The 13764-nt window shown below is 35.2% G+C and overlaps 1 protein-coding gene across 1 annotated transcript in view; it reads left to right on the top strand.

Annotated features, from left to right (window-relative positions):
* ZNF385D (zinc finger protein 385D) overlaps window positions 1–13764 on the top strand; it is a 408882-nt gene that overhangs the window by 83937 nt on the left and 311181 nt on the right. The window lies entirely within an intron of this gene.

Genomic DNA, 13764 nt, shown 5'->3' with positions numbered 1-13764 from the left:
TACTAGAAAGGTTATCCTTGTTGGGGACATGCTTGATTTTAATGAATGTAAGGTGGTTGTGAAATAAGTTGAAACAAGTACATTACACAGAAATACATTCCCAAACTCCTTTCACTTTAGCTTGCTTATTCTGGGTTCAACTGACAGCTACCACAAGTTTGTTTCAAGATCATGGCTGAATTGAAACAGAGATGGAACAAAACTTATTTTGACTTTGATCGATTTCATTGACAGCTTTGAGGAAAGCATTTCATAGTAGGTGACAAACTCTTCAATCATCACAGTGAATTGCGGTCCCCAAAGAAAAACACATGCTGCTTTTTTGTACTAAGGCAGATTAGATAACAGAGGCAAATGATGGTCCCTCACAAGAAAAAACAAATTTCCATGTTGCAATTTTTTCAGTTTAATAGCAGGTAGTACTCAAATTTGCTGTACTGTGTATAGGGTTGTACTGCATTCTTGTATCTGCTTCTGTGTACCATGTCAGAGAAAGAATTGTCTTAATATGTTGTACTTAGGACTTTCAGATTTTCTTTCTCCATATCACATATGTTGCTTACTCTTTTATGCCTTGAGGTGCTTCCTGCCCCACCTTCAGAAGGATATGCAAAACTACAATCCTTCGATAGGACTTCATATTATTATTTTAGCAGTCTCTGCTTTGTTCCCACACTAAGAGTGGGGAATAACATTGATATTTTGCCTAAGTATGTTGGATGAGAGTGCTTTTCTGTGTATGAGGTGTTGCTTATTTCTGTAAAACACAACAATAAAACAAATAACATCCCCCTAATATTCAACAGTACAATTAAATTTAAGTGGCCAGTGGGACTGCAGCTTTTGACAATGTTTGGAGTTCAGGCTTAGAGAAAAATGCTACTACCATTAGTAGGAGCTGTGGAAATGTATAAAGAAAAATTGATTTCCTAATTGATTAAAGGTGCAATGTGGTTATCCACAAATGCATTCTCCATTAAACCAAATAAACACGGACTAATTTATTGCTATCTTTGGTTAAGGAGGAATTGTTATTGTTATTATTAGCACAACAATTTTGCTAATGATAGAAGGATTTTTTTCTGCAGTTCATTTTTCCACTTTAATCCATGATAATGAAAGAATTAGCAATTAAGCAATGCTGAAATTAGTATCAAAGAGCTTCAATCATGGTTCAACATTTATATTCTGGAGAGGCTCAAGATAGCAGTGTAGCAGCAAATTTCTTACTTTCTCCTTAAGAGTATTCTATGTTATGTGTAGCTGCATCAATTTATAGTCAGGAAATAGCAGATTCACTATCTAGCTCTGTTTCAAAGTGCAATTATTTTGTGAGTTTATGCGAAACGTAAGGATTTTCAAAAGGACAGATTTTTGTATATCATCAAAAGTAGTGCCTCAATGAGAAAATAATGTAGGGTAGAGTATAGGGAAGGGATTTTTCACATCTCACCAAGTTCAGTTCTCTTCAACTGAGTGTTATAAATTAGAGAGATCAGTATAAGATATTTCTTGTGGAAGTTAGAACTGAATTAGAACTGAATATTTGAGTAACCGTCCTCCCTGCACTTTGAATAGAGAAACTCTTTGAGATGCCTTTTCTTATACAAGTATAAATCAGAGCATGAGAGTCCTTTTACCATTATAGGTTTTGTCATAACTTGTATTTCTGAAATATGGGCTGTATTTTTCTGACAAATGATTGTGTTGTTGATGAGACCCCAGCAAGCCCAAGTGACATATGACCATGACTAAAAAAATTATGACTTGAGCGTTGCAATTTATCATGTACATGCAAATGGTGCTTTTTGAAGGTCATTGATCTGTTACACAGGCACATTGTTTTCTCAATGAATGTCAGAAGGATATTTAGTTAAGAGAATGGCATTTCTTGTGTGGAAGTCCAATTGTCACAAAAGATAGCTGTTTTGCTTGATGTCCACATTAGTGACATAATAATTCTAGAGACTAAATTCTGCAAGTATGCAAATTTTCTGCTTTATGCATTGTCTTCTAAGGTTTTGTCATTACAGTTACTCAGTATGTCTTGACATATGAATGAAGTATCTGTTCTATGCACAAGGAAACTTAATTTCTAAATACAGTGTTTCACAAACTCTGTGGCGTATGCCTTTGCACTGCTGGATGCTCACTTGTAACTAAAATGGAAAGGTTGGGAAAAATATTGGAGTTGTGATTTCTCATTTTGTTTCATCTTCAAATTATTCCCATGAAGCAGGAGAAGTTTGTGTGTTCTGTATCATGAGGAGATAATAGAAAGGGAGGATTGATTCATGTGAAACAAAAGCCCATGTCTTGTTCCAAAATAATTTGCAATGGACTGCTGAACAGAGGTAGGGTTCAGCTGTACTAGCATTTGACTGTGTAATTAGAGTTGTCATGCTACAGTCATCAACTTCCAGCTGTGTGAGGTAGCTTTTTTCTGTTGGACTTAAATAAGAGAATATTTACTTTACTTGAATATCTCTGCCTAATTTCATTAGGTAAGTTGCTTATGCACAAAGTCTGTTAATATCTGCAAATCTATAATCAATAAATAATGTGCAGTGTGGGGTTAAAAGCAGTGTTTCTTTGCTGCTCTGTTGGTATCTGGACTCTACTTGAATTACCAGATATTGAAGCCTGAAAAGTTTTGTTGGTTGCTTTTGTGTCTGTTTGGCAGCTTTACTGTGCCATACCCCTGTGGTTCCTCCCTGGGGCAGAGAAACCTCAGAACAGCACACTGCAGCCACAAAAGAGATGTGAACCCAATGTTTCTTGTGTCATTACTTGGTACAGTGATTTGTGATGACTTAACAGGATATAGTGAGGCATCAGCACTTCTGTTACTGAAACATGCTTGGGAGCAACACAATTTTTTGTGTACCTTCCTCCTAATAATTGCCTTTAATGTCTTTTAAAAATACTTTTCACACTTTCCTAATTACACCCTAGAAAATCTTCTTACTGGTGAGTTTTTTGTCTTTTCTGTTCTCGTGCGTGCAGTGGAAAGGCGACAAGAAAGTCAGTGGAGATCTTGAGTATGTTTTGGAATTAAAAGGAGGGCAAGATGCAGCTCCTATCTGGTTTGCTGACATTGCACCACTTCTCATAAAACCTGCCTGGACACTGTGGGAAGAGGTGACCTCTTGTGGGAAATTGTTTATTCTAACCAGCAGGAGGAAAACTCACAAAACTCACTGACAGAATGGAAAAATGACTGTGGATGTAAACGTATAACAGCACCAGTGAGAAAGCTGATGTTTCTAAAATTTTATGTAAACCAGAATTTCTTCTGTGCATTCTTTTGTGTAAATTGCTGAATCATCATGAGTGAATGAGGCATGGTTAGGACAAAACCTAAAATTGCTTTCCTCTGCAATACTTTTTACAATACATTAGAGAACAAGCAGCAAAATAATGAAGGAGGTGAGCAAAGTCACAAAATTAATAGAAATCCTAATGCTCTAAAAACCAATTTCTGAACCATTATTCTTTGGAAACATAGAAGGCCGTGAAGCATTTGGTGGTGGTTTATTTATCTAGCTCTCTAAGTTCATAACCCCAACCAAAGTCTATCCAATTTAATATGTTTTATTTACTGTCTTTTAAACTAAATCTAACTACAACTCTTTTTTCACTAAAATTTCATTAAAGCAAAATTTTATTGTAGAGCCAACAAGGACATTGAGTACATGGAAAAAGGGAGCAAAAAGTATCAGAATTTTCCCCCTTGCTAATTTCAAAAAACAAATCCCTTAATTCAATACTTAATGTTACTTTAGAATGAATGGCAATTTTATTGTTATGGTAATGAGTATTATGAAATATGCACTAAAAAGTGCATTTTATTCTTTTTTCAACCTCACTCAGTAGTTGAATGTAGTTTCCTACAACAACCTTTGAATGGCAGTTTCCTTAAATCTACACAATACATTTTTTACACACCGGTCAGAGAAAATGTTTAAATTTTTACAAGTTTTTTGCATCTAAATCCTTACTTTTTACTAATCTGCAAGTAGAAAATTCAGGTGATTTATCCAAACTGCTGGCAGAGTTTTCGTCCTTTCACTTTTGTGTAGTGGCTTATTTTCTGTCTCCATGCTGCCGTTGCATTTTGCACCTCTGCTGTCATGTTTTATGATCATGAAAACTGATAGCTTTAGGGTAGACACATTTTTACTTTTAGGTGATAAACCACCAAGTTAGGGCTTTCAGGGAAGTGGTGTCATCTTCTCTTTTCATTGTGTTAGCTCTCCTTTCAGAGGAATAGGATTGGATGGGACATTGGAGAAAAGAGGAAGTCTTCAGGCAAAGTATGTTTTCCTTCAGAATAGGTGATTTTCTGGCAAGTAAGAATTCTCAGATCAGCTTGAGATGTCCCTGGAAGTAACATTCTAGCAAACTTTTTTTTTTTAATGTCTTATTCTGATTGAGGGCTTCATGGCCAGTTAACAGTAAATCCAATATGTATTTTCCTTTGTTTTTAAGCTTCTAGTTTGTGGGTCATACATGCCAGTATCTTGTAAAGCATCACAGCAGGTTCCTTCTGGCTATTTCTAATATCTCTCAAATGTCAAAGCTGGAGATTTCTGGACAAGTAGGACTGGCTAAGGGCGGTGTGTTGTCACTTCCATTGCTTCCAAATGTAAATCTTCCTCCTTATTTCAAAGCACTTGTCTGTTTTCATCATATTCCTATTTCAGTTAGTGAACTATTAACAGTTTCTGATTTCCAGAGCACTTTTGCAAGCAATGCTTTTAAACCACCACTTGTATTTGCAGAAGCTTTTTTATTATATTCAGAAATGTAATATCACCATATAGGACTTTACAGTTCACCCCAAAGTTTTATCACAAGGTGAATGAAAGACTCTTAAGAGTCAGCTCACGCTAGCCTCATGCATGGTGTTGATATTTCCTGTAATAAGCATCATAGGATCTACTTGCCTTTGTGAGTATGCAAAAAAGAGGAACGGAGGGTAAATGTGGACAAACTCTTCACATGTGTGCAAATATCCATGGGGACTTGCTGTAGTTAGATGTCTGCTATTACAAAAAAATGCAAATGGACATTACTAAATTTTAATACAGATCAGTCACAGGTAAACAAGTTTTAGGAAGGCTTTGGGGAAAGTTTATTGAGTGCACCTTGAATAACTTCAGTAACAGCATGCAGTGACATAGATAAAATATATTTTAGCAATTCCCAAAAGATTCTTTTGGATTTGAGGGGAAAATCCATAGGAGTTAAATAATTTTTCACGTGGCATATCTAGCAATTGGTCCACTGAATAGGACAACAAAATTTTAAAATAAAGTATGGAAGCTTGTATAACTGTGAATTTTAATCATGGATAAATTTTCATGGAGTTGGGGGATAAGTAGAAATTTATGTCTAAATATACTTAATGTATTTTTGAAGTTTCTAATTGTTTATCAAGTGCACTTAAGGATGTGCTTATATTTTTTGTTGAAGTATAGTTCTAGTCTCAGCTAGGAAATTTCTTTCTTTTTGACTGTCTTAAGTGATAAATGAATAAAATGAGCTGTAGCAGATTATTATCAATCAAACTGTTTAAGGTGTGTGGAGAATCTCAACCATAAAGGACACCTGCCTAAGGTGTAAAGGAGCCTCTAACTGCAGATTCAAAAAGTTACAAAGAATTCAGTTTTTCTACCTGAGAGTAAGACTGCACAGATTCTCTTTTAATAGCCCTTGCTGTGTAGAGTGCCCTCCTTTTTACCATTTTGAAGCAAGATGCTTAGTAAATTGCCTTCATCCAAAGGACATGGAAGTTTGCCCAAGAGAAGTTCAACAGTGGCAGCTGAAACAAGTTCAGAAGTGGGTCCTTCTTTGCTGCCTTTTAGCACACCTGGAGAGGGTTTTTGAGAGCAATGTGAAGGCATGGAAGAAGGAGTACTTAGAGGTGTCCTCAACAGCATGCAAACGCTGCTGTTATGTGCAGGTTAGAGGGTGAAAATCTTCATCCACTGTTTGCCTGCTTGCTGCATTTAATCTTCCATGCTCCTCTGCATATTCCAAATATTGCTCTGTCCCAGTTTGCTTGTCCTTTTTAGACATTTATAACCTGATGTTTTCAGGTCTTTATGTTGCTTCTGGGTGTGCAACTCTTTCTATCATATTGAAAAATAACTACCTTTTATGTCCTCAAATTTGTGTTTAAAATACACTTGAAAAAAATGGGACATCATTCTTTTTGAACTTCTTCTTAGCATCAATGTAGGCTCTTTCTAATTACTTTTTTTTTCCTGTTTTAGGGGTTTTTTTTGAGGCTAGGACCTACCTGCCATATAACCTATTTATCTGAACCAATTTTTCTCTCCACTTAAAAGATAATGCTGTTTTAGGCAAGTGATATCTTCATGTTTTGCCTCTAGCAGGAATATTGATAATCAATGCTCAATGGATAAAGCTCAGTTACTCTGAAAGTAGTGTATATCCATCTGTGTTGTTTCTGAACCGTGTGAGTTGTTGGTCTGCCATTCTTTGCTTCTCCCTGAGTGTGGCACCACTCTCATTTCTGAGAACGCTGGCATTTGATCTTGTATGTACAGATAACAGACCTGTTTTGCAGGCTCTCCATTTAGTTCTGCTTATATCACTAGGTCCAATATAGATTATGATGACCATGGCTTCCATCCAGACCTTCTCAGTAACTTGTCTTCTTTAAATATGGTGGGGTTTTTTTTCCCCCTGCACTGGCATCTGGTAGGCAACAGATCTTCTACGTGCCATGACAACGCACAAAGTTTATCAGCCTTTCCTGGTATTAATTTCCTGAGAGCTAGCTTTTCCCATATTCAGTTGTTTTCTGACTTCAAATATAGGTCTGTACTCTTCAGTGAAGCTATAAAATTATAATTTTGTATGTCTCGCGTAGCATTGTATTTTTATTTTTTTAGGATATCACAGGATTCATACAAAATATATCTGAGTAGAAGGAAAAAAATAGCAAATACAAAATGTGAGACAAATTTCACTACTGCTGGCTTTTACTTATTCATGGCTTCTTTCCCCCCCCTCCAAAATTCACTGTCTTCCTGATAGTCATGCTGCTGAAATCTGTAGTTAACTTCTTATCCTCCTACATATTTCTCAGTAGGGGAAATATATCTCAAGATTGAAGATTTAAGACCAGTGCCAGTGAAATTAGCTCCAAAACCTGTTGATTTCAAGAGAAGGAGGCAAGTTCTTTACTCTGTTCAGGAAATTAATTAATGATAGTTGTGGTGGCTCAGTACAAATCATCAAGGAAGCACTAATTCTAATCTATAGTTCTGGTACTGTGAGAGTGAGTTAATCTTTATGTCTTTCCTTTGTTTAACATTGATGCTTATAGGTTAGCCTGGCTGGAGTCCCAGTGCAGACAGCATTATAGCTGTGTAGACATAATCAGATTTCCCTCCAGTTTTTTCATAAATATGGAATTAGAGAGCTGGAAAGATACATTCATTGTAAGCAAAGCAGCTCACTTAATCTTTGGCAATACTTTGTTAGTATTCCTGTTTAGTAATAATTTGCTCAGTAATAAAAATTCAGATTTTTAAAATACTCATCTAGAAACTTTGTCAGGATTGTATGTTTTAAATGGGGGATGATGTATAATTTTATACATCATCTAATTTTATTTTATATTAATATTGTATAGAATAATATTATATATAGTCTGTATAATATTATATTATACACAATATAACAACTTTTTGGTTATAAAAGCAATGTTGAATGTTTCTTTTTTATAGGCTTTAACACTAAAATGACTATTAAATTTGAACCAAAACCCAGACAGAGTCTCCCTCTGTGCTGAATTCTAAAATGTTGTAGAAGAAAAAAGAAAGTTAATGAAGAAGAATTTTGAAAGATCATACATTTTGTGATCTTTAAGACATTTCATTCCTAGTCAAGTATAGAGAAAGAAAAACTGGAAATGTAAAAATTATTCACTTTGATAATTTGATTCCTGTTGGTTAGTAAGTTTTTTAAAGATTATTCAGAAATGGAGTATTCTTCTGTTGAATCTGTTCCATTTGGGAACACTTAACAACTCCTCTGTCCTTTTTTGGCCAGGAGTACTCCATTCCTACCTTTGATTAATTCTCATTCTTTCCCAAAAGAAGTAACAATATTGTTTAAAAGTGAGTAACAATTTCCTCCTTCCACTTTTGTTCCTGTTCTCAAACTCAACAGAGGTTTGAACCTTGACAAGTTACATTGTGAATGGATTTTTTTTTCCACTTGGCAAACACAATAGAATTTTGGGGGTTTTTTGGTCCACTCTCTTACCTATTCTCATGATGTCTTAGGTTTTTTTGGTAGGATATTGTTTTGATTTGCACCTTATTTTTAAATAATTATTTTGGCTTTTTTTAAGTAAAAATTTTTTTATTAATTTTTTTTTATTTTTTAATTTGGTTATCAAACTGATGAAAACCAATGTTTACGTGACCACAGTTCTGACTCAGCTCTATTTTCCCCTACGTTTGCTACAGCAGCTTTGTGAAAAAAAGACTTGGGTGTCCTGGTGGACAAAAAGTTGAACAGGATTCATGAACTATGCACTGGGACAGTACCATGCCCAGTTTAGGGCCCCCAGTGCTGCAAGAGAGACATCGTGGTAAGGCAGTGGGTGTGGAAGAGCATCACCAGGGTGGTCAGGTTACTGAGCATGTGGCTCACAAAGAGAGGTTGGCAAGGCTGGTTTTATTCCTGAGAAGAGAAGAAGGGCTCATGGGGGATCCTATTGCAGTCTTCAAATTCCTTGAGGGGTTTTTAGGTAGAAGATGGATGTATTTGAAAGAGCAAAAGAGGAGCATCACAAATTGCAACAAGGAAAGTTCTGGTTCAATATATGGATACAAAGATTCAGAACTTCAGTGTAAAAGTGGATAAGCACAGAAATAAGTTGACCAAAGAGGATGTGGAAATTATTCTCTGTAGAATTTTTGAACTCAACTGGATCTAACCTTGAAATTATTTCTGCTTTGGGTGAGAGGCTCAGTAAATTCCAGAGACACATTTCCACCTGAATTTTTCTAAGGTTCTATAGAAAATACTGGGAAAACTTCAGTTTTAAAGGTTCAGAGGCCTACTTGCTTGATTTACATCAGGCAGGACCAAGATAAATATAGCCAAAGGCTTAGAGTTTTCTTCATAGTTGTGTGTTTAAAAAAGAAAAAATAACCAAGAAAATTCCACTCAGAATGTCAGGGTACTGATGGTATTTGGCAGAAGCAAAACAAATGCAGTAAATTCTGTATTCTGTGTAAATCTCTGAGATGTAAAATGAGCTGTTGAAGCCTTTTTTGCTACTTTTATTTTTTCTTCAAATTGCCTGTAGCATATACTCAGAACTGCTGTTGATCCATGTTACAGTGTGTCTAGTTAGAGATTATAAAAGCAAAATTCTTGTCCTCTAAAAGAGAAAATCTAGGAATAAAGCCACTAGCATACATGGATCTTGTTTTTAGACCTTTATTTCTGTCATGAGTGGTGTCAGAGGGAAGAATAGATGCTGCAGGAAAGAACATCAGACACCATCTTATTCAATGATATTTTACGATAGATGTGATCTTCATAGCAGGCCAATATTAATAACCTTTCAAACTTTCTTTTTCTTAAATTAAATTAGCTTTTAACCTAAACCATTGAGGATTTCAACAGTAGACTCTATCATCTAAACAATGGAATGATCAAAAGCTCCTTAGAAAAATTGTCCAGTAATGGATATTGAGTTTGTTTATTGGTTTTATGTGGTGTTTTATTTTCTGACCAATCACATCTCATAATGAAGTTAAATTATTCTTAATTGAAAACTAATTTTTCTATGTTAGGGTGAACATGTTTTTCTATTTACACACCAGTAAAAGAGCATTCCTAATGTTTTAAAATCCTGAAATTTTAAAGAAAAAAGCACTGCCACAGTAATTCACTCTACTGTATTTGATTTTATCTCTGACTCTTTTCATGCCAGCGACCCTTGTCAAAACCAGATGAAATATGCTTGAGAAAGCCAAAGAAAAGATCCTGAAACTGTCAGGCTTTAAGAAATATATATTCAGATATTCAGTGTTGTTATTTAAAGACTTTTTATTGTAAAATAAATTCTTTCAAAAACAGTGGCAAGCCTCTCTGTTCTTAGGAGTGCTCCAAATTAAAAGATTGTGGAAACAAATAATATTACAGCTAGAGAAAGAACAACTGAATTAGCTTATAGCTGGCATAGAGGTTCCAGCACTATTCAAGAAAGAAACATTTTAGTTTTACCAACATTTTAATTTCTTTTCAAGCCAGAAGATTTTATTTCAACAGATTAACTCTTAATTTTCTCTCTGTTGGGCTTTATGTATGTTATAAATTTCTTTTTCTTTAGGTACAGACAATGTTTTTTAGTCTAGGTTAGTTCAATCTGTTATATACTTGCAAAATTTGTTGTAAGGGGAATAATCTGATTTTTTTGTTTTTCCTTTGGTATTGCATACAGCCCATCCTATAAAACCCATTGATCACATCATTGAGAGTACTAGAGGGTCTGACTAATTTTGAATATGTGTGCTTCTGAGTACAGTGATTATATATTCATACACACACATGTACATCCACAAAGCCCACTTTATTCTTAGTCTACATAGGAATTTTTTAGCTCTTGGCTACTTTGGCAGAAAATTCCAGTGCTGTGCTTTATAGGGAGTGCATTTGTGCACCATCTGCTGATTAGCCCAGAGTCCTGTATGGTAGTCAGCTGTTAGTTTTTAATCTTTGCAAAGTGTAGTCACTGGTGGGTTTTTTTGTTTGGTTGTTTTATGTGATTTTTTTTTTTAATTATTGATTTTTTTCCAGAGTGTTGCAGTAAGTTATTATTTAAAAGAATTTTCCAAATATTATGGGTTTATTTTGTCAAATCAGAAATCATATCCATGATGAATTCAAGTAAACCTCAACAGGAATATAATTTTTCAAATGGTCCATAAAGATGAGTTACATTACTTCTAACTCAGTTTTTATTATTTTTATTCACATGCAAGTTTTATAGTCCAGAAAACCTGCTCTTTCACAGTGTGATGTAAGGTTTTTCCTTTCTTAAATGTTTATATTCTTCTAGTCTTCTATTCAGTAAAGTCAGGAAAGCTCCTCACATATTAGATTTCATATTATGGTACAGCTGATAGAAATCAACAATAAGCAAGAATAGGCATTATTACTTCTGTCAGATCTCTAGAATTATGTTAGTTGTTGATAGGGTTAATGAAACATCAGATCTATATGCATGAATTTTTTTTTTCCTCATGGAAAATGGAGTAGTATAGTTACTGTGCAGTGCTATTAGGATACCCCTGTTGTATTGTAGTCAAAACTTGTATTCCTTACTGTAGTCACTCTTTCTTAATTTCTTAGGAGAATGATCTTCATAATATTGCTTTCTTCTTATGCTAACTAACTGTGGATATTTTATGAAGTGTCATCCCAGAAAGCTTGAGTATTCAACCTTTTCTGATCCCCAAAGTTACCGAGAAAGAGACTTGTCACCCTGACTTACTGTTAGTGGATATTCAAAGGGTTTCTGGTTAATGTGTTCTGACAGAACTCTCCATGCTCCACAGTTCACCTGCTGTAGATGTTATGTTAAAATGTGCTGGCTGAAGCAGCATGTGCAAACACAAAATGGCAAAGCTGGTGAGTTAATAACAGTTTCTTCAGAAAGACAAGGAGAGGATGAAAATAAATGATATCTGCTTCATCCTTTGTATTCCTTTGATAATAAAGCATTTCTCAACATTCTGGAAATCAATGCAGACAGAAATATATACACAAAGCACAGCAGGATTTTGAAATGTTCTCAGTTTGTTTATTTTGTATAAAAATGAGCCTAATTCTCATTTTATCTTGATATTGTGCAAGGATGAAAAACAGCCACTGTGACCCAAAGAAGCCCCATGGGAAAGACAGCATATTGCCCTTATTGAGGGCACTAATCCGGCCAACAGCATCTTCCTACTAGACCATTTTTGCTGTAACAATGTGTGAGGTTAGGCTCATACTGTTTAATCTCACAGACAACTTTAGAAGGCCTTGGCTCCTGTGGAGATCTGCTCTCTTTGGTGGTAAAGTGCCCTTCACAACACCCTGTGAACATTGGCATGATCCCCTGAACAAACTTACGTTTATGTAGAATGAAATGGAATCAATGCAGCGACATGAAGAGAATGGCCAGTGAGGGGATAGTAGGATTTGAATGGGGTTGGTCAGGGCTTTTTTCCTGATTTGATGAGAAAATTAATAATGAAAATTCATTTTGATAGGATAGGATTAACTAACGGAGGTAAAAACAAATATAGGATATTATTAGGGTGAGTAAATGAACAACTGTGGGAATGCCTACGGAACAGGGGAGGGAACTGTTTGTCTTGCACGTTGAAGTAATTGAAAACCTGACAAAACATAGAATATATTTTGTTTCCTGACCATCTTGAAGCCATTAGGGAAATTAGCATAAATTTCCATAGAATTCATATGTCGCATTAATTTGAGCGCCTGGTGCATACATTTCCTACTCAGATGGTGGGCTCCTTCTGCCAGACACCGGCAGGTTGGTGCAAATTACCCAGCAGAACTTGGAATGTTCTTTTATTGCAAGCTGACAAAGCAAAAGACATATGCACAAACCCAATATCCTTCCCAGATCTGCTACTTTCTCCTTTCCTCCTCCTTCTTCTTCAAGAAGCCCTGGGAAAAGAATTCATTGTCTTTATCTGAGGAAAACTTCAGTGAAATGCTTATCTAAGGATTGCTTGATTTTGAGCTGGTTAAAGACTTAAACTGTGGCATTTCTGAACTTTCTGGATTCAATGATACTTTATTTTTTTGCTTTGTTTTTTTTTTAAATCCAGACTTTGAAAATAACAATTCCATGGTACACAAGTTAAAAAAAAATTCTTAGAGACTGGAACTATGTTTTAAGAAAAGACAGTTCTGCATTGTATTTTTTACCCCATATATATAGTAGCAAGACAACACAATGCAAAACCAACCTTCATACCTTACTCAGCACAAGAAAGATTTTTCCCAATTTATTTAATATATTTTTTAGCACTCAGGTATTGAGCAATGAATCACGTATTTCCTTTGAGAAATCCAGGTCTCCTTGCACAGAAAGCCTTGGGTGAGCCTTGGATTTTTATTATAGAAACGTATCTCACTCTTTGTACCTTACAAGAAGAAAAAGTCTCTTAGAGCATAAAAAGACCCATAGTATATTTTTTGTGTTGCAGTATCATCCGTTGTTCTTGTGTCACTAGTTTAATTAGATCCTGATGTGTATGGAATTTTTTAATACCATATGGTAATATTATCTTTGCTGTGTTGGCAGTCCTTGGGAAGGGGATTCTGTTACCCCTATCACTGTTTAAGGAAGAAGGAATGTGAGGACCCTAGAATAATGCTATGAATAGCACAAGATAACTGTAGCATCAAAAATTAAAATTAGGGTTTATTACTTTAGGGTTGTTTCTTTGTTTCTAAATTCACCTTGTAATATGCCGCCATTTTTCCTCTTTTCTTTGTTGATGAACCTTGGCATTCACACATAACTTTCTATCAAATTAAATTGCAAAGAAGTAATTCCCTCAGAAGCTCCCTTTCAGCTTCATTACAAACTCCTTGTATGAATACTGAAAGTGTTGGCTGCTGTATTTTCATGATGTTTATAGAATTTCTCAGAAGTTTGCAGCATTTTTTTTATTCCTT

This window comes from Haemorhous mexicanus, chromosome 1, assembly GCF_027477595.1.
Source record: "Haemorhous mexicanus isolate bHaeMex1 chromosome 1, bHaeMex1.pri, whole genome shotgun sequence".
Lineage (NCBI taxonomy): Eukaryota > Metazoa > Chordata > Aves > Passeriformes > Fringillidae > Haemorhous > Haemorhous mexicanus.
The sequence above is the reverse complement of the archived record's forward strand: the minus strand, read 5'-3'. Positions and strand labels throughout refer to the sequence as shown.